A 10460-nucleotide genomic window follows, 5' to 3' on the forward strand; every position below is an offset into this window, starting at 1 on the left:
GAAGCAGAGAGGAGCCCTTGCCAGTTAGCTGGTGCCTTGATCTTGGACTTCCCAGTCTTTGGAACCATGAGAAATGAATTTCTGTTCTTTTAAAAATTGCCTGGTCTCAGATATTTGGCTGTAGCAGCACAAATGGACCAAGGCATGTGTCTCTCAAGGGGTTCTTCCATTTCATCCAAGTTGTTAAATATAGGTGTCAGGTTTTTCCTAATGCTTCCTTATTAGGCATTTTACAGGAATCTGTGTGATATCACTTTGCACTCCTGCTGTTGGTAATGTGTGTCTATTCTCCCTGTGTCTCTTGATCACAATAGAGGCTTAGCATTTTTACTGATCTTTTCAATTAACTATTTCCTTTTCAATTAACTGTTTTATTTCCTTGATTTTTATATTAATATTTACTGGTTTTGGCTAGGCACAGTGGCTCATGCCTGTGATCCCAGCACTTTAAGAGGCTGAGGAGGGAGGTTGGCTTGAAGCCAGGAGTTCAAGACCAGCCTGGGCAACAATGTAAGACTTCCATCACTACAAAAAATTTTAAAAAATTAGCTTGTTGGGAGGGCATGTGCCTGTAATACCAGCTACTTCAAAGGCTAAGGCAGGAGGATTGCTTGAGCTCAAGAATTCAAGGCTGCAGTGAGCTATGATGACATCACTGCACTCCAGCCTGAGCAACAGAGTGAGACTCTGTCTCAAAAAAAAAAAAAAAAAAAATTATTGTTTTCTTAGTTCTGCTTACTTCAGTTTTAATTTGCTCTTTTTTTTCTAAGTTCTTAACATAAATTGTTAAGGTAGAATATTTATTTTAGAGCTTTCTTCCTTTTTAATATAAATATTTAAAGCAAATTTCCCTCTAATCATTGCATTACATGCAATATAAATTTTAACATATCATGTAACCATTTTTCAATTGATACAAATTATTTTCCAGCTTCCTTTTTTTAAATTGGATCTCCCTGTTGAACCTTTGCTATTTGGTGGTATACTGTTTTGTTTCCAATTATTTGGGGATTTTTCAAATAGAGAGGTGTAGAGAAAGGAAGACCTTCACAGGGCTCACTCAGTTTACTTCTTATGCCTCTGGCCCCTCTCGAGGATTCAGTAAGACCATGACTTTTCTTTTCATCTGGCAGTTCATGTTTCAAAGCCTAATTTTTTTTCCCTAAGACCCAGGTGTGATGTCTTCCTACCGAGGACACTTTGAGGCTGGCCACACCTTGAAGGGCCAAGTCTTGCTTTGCTTGTGACTTGCTTTTTCTATGGACAATTGGAAAAAGTGCCAGCAGAGGGGGCCAGTGGTGCAGGTAATGGGACATCACCATCCAGCTTTAGAATGTCCAGTTCCTGCTGAGCTCAATTGTAACCAAGCAACAGTGCTATTCAACCCCAAGGACCAAAAGAGCCACTTTTTGTATACATTTGAGGTGGATAAGACTTCTGAAATCATTCTGAGACTACTCATCATCCTCACATTTATTGAAGGGTCTGCCTATTCTGGACGCTGGGATTGGTATCGAGACTCTAAAGAGGAAACTTACAGTCTAATTGTAGAGTTAGGACATACATGGGAAAAGAGAACCACCTGTTCAAAGAGGTGGAGTCAAAATTAAAATAGAGATAGTCAAAATTAAAATAGAGGGGAGAGAGAGAGAGAAGATTGGTCAATGGATGCCTGAAACGCCCTGCCCAGGGACTCTCACTGAATTGCTCTGGAGTCAGACTCTGGCATGGATAAATGTTTAAAACTCCCCAGATGATATGTTTACACTTAGCAATTTAAAGTTTGGTAACTAATTTCAAATTGGCATTTGGACTGGTCCAGAAAGAGCGTCACACATCCAACTCCTGAGGTTGTGGACGTTGCTCAGATGGCTTTTGTTGTATATTCTTTGGTTCCAATCATTTGTCCATTCAGGTTTTGAAAAAAATACTGACATAGGTTGCATTATTTCTTGAACCTGAGTTAAGAGTAAGCTAAGAAATCCTTTTTAAAAAGTATTTCGTGTCAAAGGGATACAAACTCTGTTAGGAACCTGTCATGGGAACTTTGCTTGCAGGGGTCATTTATGTCTTGGCATGTTTCCAGGGATAATGAAGGTGCAGAAATACTGGTTGTTTGCACAGAAGGTAGCTATCTGGAGACAGGCGAGCAAATCAGAAAGGCATCTTCTCCTAAAGGTAAAAATAAAAAGCAAGCAAGGCCATAACAAGATGAACTGAGACACACCTAACTGGGGAAAATTTGTTACCGGGAAATTTATATTATAAGAACAAATGGCCTTTTGTGAATGTAATCTTTTTGCTTCTGTTTCACGGGAAGAAAGGCAGCAACAGAGACGGGCACCACGAAGACTGAAGAGGCAAACCGGAACACTTGGTAATGGTCCCAGACAGTTGCCCCCTTGAAGAGACAGCCAAGCTTTTAGCTGCAAGCTGATAAAGATACCAAAGCCAGAGCTTTGAAAGGGGTGAAGCCAAGAGGGTGAAATCTGAAGTCTGGTGGTGGTGGTGGGGGTTTAATATATGAAAACAAGTGATAGAAAGATGCAGGGATTTCTTGCTTTTCAGTTGTAATGGGGAAAATGGCTACATTATTTAGGAACTGTAGCTTTTCAAAATTAGAAGGAAAGCCCTAAAGTAAGTAACAGATTAAGAAATTTAATAGGTTAATAATGGCCATCTATTTTCTTTATTAAGAATTGGGTTCCAGGCCAGGCACAGTGGCTCACGCCTGTAATCCCAACACTTTGGGAGGCCGAGGCAGGTGAATCACCTGAGGTCAGGAGTTCAAGACAAGCCTGGCCAACCTGGTGAGACCCCGTCTCTACTGAAAATACAAAAAAATTAGCCAGGCGTTGCGGCGGGTGCCTGTAATCCCAGCTACTCGGGAGGCTGAGGCAGGAGAATGGCTTGAACCTGGGAGGCGGAGGTTGCAGTGAGCCGAGATCATGCCACTGCACTCCAGCCTGGGCAACAGAGCAAGACTCTGTAAAAAACAAACAAACAAACAAAAAACCTGGGTTCTAGAGCGAGATAAAACATGAATTTCAGCTTAGATGTCATGAGCAAAACCAAAGCATTCTATGTGTTTTCAGCATCTAGTCATTGTGTTTCCCAGAGCAGACACCAGGCTTGGCAGGCACAAGATGCTAAAAAGTATTTGTAGAATTTAATTGAATTGTGCAGAGTACTCCAACCATAGGTTTTGGGTTTGAGCAGTGGAAGACAGCATCTGAACTTTTAATTTTTCAGCAAACATGGCAAGTGACAGCAATTGCAAATGCCAAGAACACAAGCAACTATCACCCGCGTTTTTCAAACTGTTTCTCAGGATGCACCTCTAAAGCGATCTCTGTGTCTCCGGCAGGGGGCGCTTTAGGATTTCCTTAACACAATGGGTCTGCAGGATACAAGTGAAAACACCGTTTATTTAAGAGGCAGAAGGGCAAGACCAGGACAGATTTGTGTTCTCAGACCTCCTCCACTGCGGCTCTGGCAAGGAGAAGGTGGAGGAGGCGCTGCAGGGAAGAGCGAATGAAGAGTTCCGACCACTCCAGCGCCTGGACCTGCTTCTTGTCGTAGGAAAAGACCCTCCGATTGCTAAAGCCCTCTGGCTCTGACAGCAGGTACTGCTCTAAGTCATGTCCCACCAGCTCGGGGACGATATAAGATCATGCCTTTATTAATATTTTATGCGATATAATTCTGAGCCCCACTTCATCACGACAAGTCTTTCTCCTCTCCCTTTTTCCACCAAGACTCGTTTGTCCCTGGGGCTGCCCCTCACAGGTCTGCTCTGCCCCTTGAAGTGGAGGATGTCACCCCTCCATGGCCTGGATTCCCAGTGTCATGGCCCCTGTGATGGGGCTCACCCATGTCCCACAGTCTGGCCCGTCTGGGATCACAGCGTTCGGGCAGTTAGAGATGCTTCAGTAGCGTTCATCTGGGAAGAAGCCAGGAGCCCTTTCTTCTGGAAGGCTTCTTGGCCCCAACACAATCACTTGTCCACCCCTCCCTAGCAATCTCAGTGGGGAGTGGAGGGTCTGGCTCCCACAGAAGAAGAGTCCTGACTTGCCTTTCCTCTCACTCATTGAAAGAGGCCATGTCGGTGTTTCAGGGAGACTCACTGTCTCGTCTGCTAGAAATAGAAGTGGCTGGAGTATTTTAAACAGAAATTTTCTTGCTTAAAAGAAATCAAAGTTCTGCCTCTCAGGGTGCCCTGCAACATTTTCATGATGGTTCCATCAGCTGTGTCTTTTCTGAGAGAAAGAGAGAGAGAGAGAGAGAGAGAGAGAGAGAGAGAGAGAGCGCGCAAGCACAGGCAGCTTTGCAGAGCAGGGTGGCTGGATGGGAGCCCGGATCCAGGAGGTGACCCTGCTGTCCTTTTGTCCCCTGCAGACAGTGGGCAGTGGGGCCTCCTGCCTTCCTGCTTTGGGCCCCCTGAAGGGGGGCCTTCAGGTGCTGTGTGGAGGTGACCTGCCATGGGCCCGCCCAGAGATGAGAGGGGACTGCAGTGACCTGCATGGCTGAAGCTAGCTCTGGGTTCACATGGACAACGGGTGATGGCAGGTTGCTCTGGCTGGCAGAGTGGTGTGTCAGGGAATGGGGGCTCCTGAAGGGCTGCTGGGTCTTGCATCTGCTCCTGCCCCTGAGTCTCAAACTCAGAAGCTATGATTTCTAGGCCCTGTTCTTAGACTTGACCAGAACATTCTGGAAAGGGGAGAGGGGGGCAGTGCGGGAAAGGAAGGCTGGTTCATGTGCTTGGATTTGGTGCCCACATCCCATCTTAAAAATTACCTCCTGCGTTTCACTGTTTCTTGCACCTTCCCTCTTTCTTGGCCTTCTCCCCATTTCTCTCTCTCCCTTCCTCGCTTCCTCCCTTTCTCTCTCCTCACCTTCTGTTTTCTACCCCTGGTGCTTCTGACATGGGTTTCATTGTGGGTTTGAGACAGCAGTTGGGCAGGGCTGATTTTTGCAGAGTACAGATCACAAAGACCCTGCTGATAAAACGAGATGTGGTCAAGAAGCCAATCAAAACCCAGCAAAACCAAGATGGGAACAAAAGCAACCTTTGGTTGTCCTCACTGCTCATTATATGCTAATTATAATGCATTAGCTGCTAAAGGGCCACTCCCACCAGCGCCATGACAGTTTACAAACGCTGTGGCAATGCCTGGAAGCTATCCTATATGGCCCGAAAGGGGGAGGAACCCTCAGTTCTGGGAATTCCCTGCCCCTTTCCTCGAAAACTCATGAATAATCCACTCCTTCTTTAGCATATGATCAAGAAAGAACCATAAAAATAGCCACCCAGCAGTCCCGGGGCTGCTCTGTCTATGGAGTAGCCACTCTTATTCCTTTGCTTTCCTAATAAACTTGCTTTCACTTGACTCTGTCAGCTCACTCTTGAATTTCTTCCTGTGCAAAGCCAAGAATGCACGTGGCCTCCCAGGCTGAACCCCGGTTTGGGGGTTTGTGCTGTGACAGGTCTGTCAAGGGGAACAGAGCCCAGAGCAGATTGGCAGAAACATGGTGCTTTTTACCCAGCGACTCAGGTGTGTGCAGACACCGTCTGTGGCCACACAGGGGCAGCAGGACATTGGGCAGAGGCTGTGCCCGTGCCACCTCACCGGAGGAGGCATCATCCCTCGTCCCGTTGGCACAGCCTGAGGCTTGGATGCAGGGTGAATCCAATACGGTGCAGGCAAAGGTCGGGCCTCACCCTTGTCTGACTTGCCTTCCATCTGTGAAAAGGCTTGTGCGTTCCCCAACAGATGTATACATTATACAACATGTCTGTACCAGTATATTACACATATTTAGAGCACACTGAAAGCAGAAAGAAAGAGGTTTAAAACATTAATAGAAGTTCTCATCCTTTTGTGGGTGTGTGACAGGGTCTCATTCTGTTGCCCAGGCTGGAGTGCAGTGGCGTGATTGTGGCTCACTGCAGCCTTGACCTCCCCAGGTGCAGGTGATCCTCTCAGCCTCCTCAGTAGCTGGGACTACAGGCACGTGCATGGCTAATTTTTCTACTTTTTGTAGAGATAGGGTTTCACCATATTGCCCAGGCTGGTCTCGAACTCCTGGGCTCAGGTGATCCTCCCACCTCGGCCTCCCAAATTGCTGGGATTATAGGCAGGAGCCACTGCACCTGGCCTCTTCTTTTCCTTTCCCTCCATCCTGCATCATCTTGGTACTGCCCTATGTCTATACTGCAAGTCAGAGTCCACTGGTCAGGGTGTCCTTAGGGCTGCAGGCTGATGGGGTTTTGCAGGTCCACTCTGGATGGGGCGAGGAAGAATGACAGGCAATCACTAAGATCCCATCTGGAAATAGTCCAGTTCTCCTCTGCTTGGGGGCCCGGGCTAAGCTGGTACTTCTCTACCCTTTGGAGGTCAGGTTTGGCCATCTGACTTGTTTAGACCAAGGAAATGTGAGCAGAAATGACGTGAGTCACTTCCAGGTGGGGGCTTTAAAAGCTGGGGGTGGGGGAGGGAGGAGAGGAAGAGGGGACAAAGAGGAAAAGCAAATATCCCCGTTGGCTGTGACTGCCATAACAAAATACCACAGACTGGGTGGCTTAAATAACAGACATTTATTTCCTCACAGTCCTGGAGGCTGGAGGTCCAAGATCAAGGTGCTGGCAGGGTTGGTTCCTTCTCAGGCCTCTCTCCTCGGCTTGGAGGTGGCGTCTTCTCCCTGTGTCTCCACGTGGCTGTCCCTCTGTGCGTGTCTGTGCCTTAATCTCCTCTTCTTATGCAGACGCCAGTCAGACTGGATTATGACCCACCCATATGACCTCATTTTACTCAAGTTACCTCTTACGTAGTCTCATTCTGAGATGCTGGAGGTCAGGATTTCAACATGTGAATTTTTGGGGGACATAATTCAGTGCACAATAGCAAGCGAAGCTTTATTGCCGGTGGTGGCAGCAGGGAGAGGTGTGGACAGTCCTCTTGAGAATCACAGGCTTTCCAAAGCTCTTCCAACTGCAGCGATGCAAAAAAGGCGCCCTGCTGAGCTGGCTGAAATCCGAGCAGCTTTGGGGATGAGCTCTGTGAGTCACCTCTTCTCACAGCCTCTTCCCGGACACTGCCTGTCCCTGCCCTTCTAAGCGTTCTGTGAACTCCTAGTTCCTGAATCAGGTCCTTTCCTTCATGGAAGACCGAGGGGGCTTCCACTTTCTTGACCAAACCCAGACTGGTACAGAGGCAACAGGTTGGAGACACATTTGTCCTGCTCCAGGCTCAGGCGCCCCTCCGGGATGAGGTCCAGAGTGCAGTGGGTGGTGGTGCAGGGGTGAGCTCCCTGAGAGCCCTCCCTCCAGGCCTAGGCCGGGCCCACCTGGGTGGGTGAGTCTCTGGGAGAGAGACAAGGAGTGTGGCTTGTCATCTCTAACTCAGCTTTCCCTTGGGAGTCCGGCTGTTCTTTAGCAAATGCCCCTTTCTTAGCTTCAGTAGTCTTTGCATGGAGAACGGGGTAAGAGATTGAGCAGTGCAGGGCTCTCTGTTTAACAAATGGTTCAGGAAATACCCTGCTGTCCTGCAAAGCTGCACCGAGCCTCACCAGATGCTTTCCTGGTAACCATCCTGCAGGCCGGAATGTTCAGCATCGATTGATCTCCTTGCAGTGAGTGGTGGATGACAGATTCCTACAGCCTGCAAACACTTTTATTTTTTTCTGATAAAAAATAAAAAATAGACAAGGGCGGGGTGTGGTGGCTCATTCCTGTAATCCCAGCACTTTGGGAGGCTGAGGTGGACAGATCACTTGAAGTCAAGAGTATGAGACCAACCTGGCCAACATGGTGAAACTCCATCCCTACAAAAATACAAAAATCAGGCAGCTGTGGCAGTGCACACCTGTAGTCCCAGCTACTCAGGAGGCTGAGGCAGAAGGATTGCTTGAACCCAGGAGGCAGAGGTTGCAGTGAGCTGAGATCCTACCACTGCACTCTAGCCTGGGCAACAGAGCGAGACACTGTTTCAAAAAAAAAAAAAAATGAGGGGTCTCTGTGTTACCCAGGCTGGTCTTGAACTCCTGGGCTCAAGCAATCCTTCAATGTCAGCCTCCCAAAGTTCTGGGATTACAGGCATGAGCCACCATGCCTGGCTCAAACGCCTTTTTTCCCTTTTAATTAAAAAAAAATGATGTATAATAATTGTACATATTTATGGGGTACATAGTGATGTTTCTGTACATTACATGTCTAATGATCAAATCAGGGTAATCAGCATATTCATCACCTCAAGCATTTATCCTCAAAGAAATGATAAATGTTCCAACACATCTGAGGTTTCTCTTCCTGAATCAGTTTCCTTTGGAGACCGCCTAGCTGTCTCCACTGCTGTTTGCTTTGAGCCTATGAACAGGGTACTTAAAAACAGCCCTGTCTGAAACCTTCAATCTGCTGAGCAGCTCCCATCAGATAGGGCCTGGTTACGACAGGCCTGTCTGCTCTGGTCACTGCCAACCTCCTCCTCTTCTGCCCGCCCAACTCCTTCCCCGAGTCGTCCAGGCCACAGACTTCAGGCTTTGACATGGAGAAGAAGCCCGTGGGAAGTGCTTCTGGTCTTGTTGAGAAGTCAAAGGGGTGTGTGTAAACAGAGTTTACCCCCTTTCCAAACATAAGAGAGATGACATCTCTGAGAGGTCAAGGAAGCCACAGTTTGACTGATATCACCAGCCACGGGGCAGGGCACCCGGCCACTCTCAGCAGGGTGCCAGCAGCTAATGTGGCAGCAGGCCGAGTCTCTGAATGGAGAAGCCGCACCACATCTGAATTGTTGCTCCCACTCTCCCCATACTCTGATCACCACCTGTTCAGTCTCGATCTCTCCTGAACTTACCCTGGCAACCCCAGGTCGTGTGGAGATGGCTGGCCATGCACCTACCTCCAGCTCTGTTGGCTCTCCTGGCCCGTGTCCTCTCGTCCCTCTTCCCTCCTGACTCAGTCCAAACACTAAGACTGCTCCTTTGCAAAACACATTCACTTTTGCTGTTTCCATCCTCTGCCACCTGCTTGGCAAATCCTATCTCCCACTGCCTGCCTGGTCTCTGTATTGGAACTTCTATATTGGAACGTCTGTATTGGAACTTGTAAATATTGCTGAAAAAATAAATCACTCCGCCAGGCTTGATGGACATACCCCACATTTATGACCACAACCTCAAGTGGGCAACCCCACCACCAGACCAGACGATCCATCTTCCCTTTCCTAATTAACTCACCCGTTCTCAGGTAATCATTTCAAAAATGTCTTTGCAGACCTCCGATATCCCACCCCCTCTGACTCACTTCCCTATTTCACAGACAAATAGGAGCGACCTCATGGGCTCCCTTCCTTTTCGCCACTGATGTTGTTATTGAAAAGGGGTCCTGATCCAGACCCCAAGGGAGGGTTCTTGGATCTTGCACAAGAAAGAATTTGGGGTGAATCCACAGAGTAAAGTGAAAGCACGTTTATGAAGACAGTAAAGAAACAAAAGAATGGCTGCTCCACAGGTGGGGGCTGCTTGGCTGGGCACATTTGTAGTCATTTCTTGATCCTGTGCTAAACAAGAGATAGATTATTCATGGGTTTTCTGGGAAAGGGGTGGGGAAATCCTGGAACGGGGCAGAGGGTTCCTGCCCGTTTTAGACCATGTAGGGTAACTTCTGGCCTTTGCCATGGCATTTGTAAACTGTCACGGGGCTGGTAGGAGTGTCTTTTAGTAGCTAATGCATTATAATTAGCATATAATGAGCAGTGAGGGCGACCAGAGGTCACTTTCGTTGCCATCTTGGTTTTGGTGGGTCTTGGCTGGCTTCTTCACCACATCCTGTTTTATCTGCAGGGGCTTTGTGACCTGTATTTTGTGCCGACCTCCGATCTCATCCTGTGACTAGAAACGCCTAACCTCCTGGGGATGCAGCTCAGCAGGTCTCAGCCTCATTTTCCCCAGGCCCTGTTCGAGCCGGAGTCGTCCTGGTTCCAACGCCCCTGACAGTATCAGTGACGGGCACCCCTTTAGCTGCACCCTGCCTTCTTGCCCCAGGGAGGAAGTGCCCGGTCCTGTTCTCAGAGCCCGGTCTTCCCTCGAACTTGCTGAGGGCTCTCTCCCCAACTCCAGAGCTGCACTGCTGTGGCCATCCTCTTCCCTGTGCACATCGTCTCCCTTTCCGCAGGCACTGACCTATCTCAGATGCCAACACCTTCATTATATTATATGTTGTGCTGAGAAAACCCCAAGCCACTCTCTGGACCTTATCTATGTCCTTGTCCAACTCCTTGTCTCTACTCCCTTTATGGCACATTGATGCAGCAGGGTGGTCCTTATTTCCAGCCTCCACGTCCTCACTTCCTGCCTCCTCCTCAACCCTGGCCTTACCACTGTGCTGAGATGGCCGTCTCCACCATCACTGCCATCACGGGGGAGGCGGGGGGGGCTCCCTCTTGCTGAAGCCAGCGTCCACC

The 10460-nt window shown here is 48.3% G+C and overlaps 1 long non-coding RNA gene across 1 annotated transcript; it reads left to right on the top strand.

Annotated features, from left to right (window-relative positions):
* Positions 1-1657: 1657 nt before the first annotated feature.
* On the top strand, positions 1658-10112 carry LOC105491176 (uncharacterized). Its single transcript, XR_011607265.1, has 3 exons — positions 1658-2377; positions 3368-3626; positions 9841-10112. It is a non-coding gene; the product is annotated as an uncharacterized lncRNA (long non-coding RNA).
* The last annotated feature ends 348 nt before the right edge of the window (positions 10113-10460 follow it).

Source organism: Macaca nemestrina, chromosome 8 (genome assembly GCF_043159975.1).
Source record: "Macaca nemestrina isolate mMacNem1 chromosome 8, mMacNem.hap1, whole genome shotgun sequence".
NCBI classification, from domain to species: Eukaryota; Metazoa; Chordata; class Mammalia; order Primates; family Cercopithecidae; genus Macaca; species Macaca nemestrina.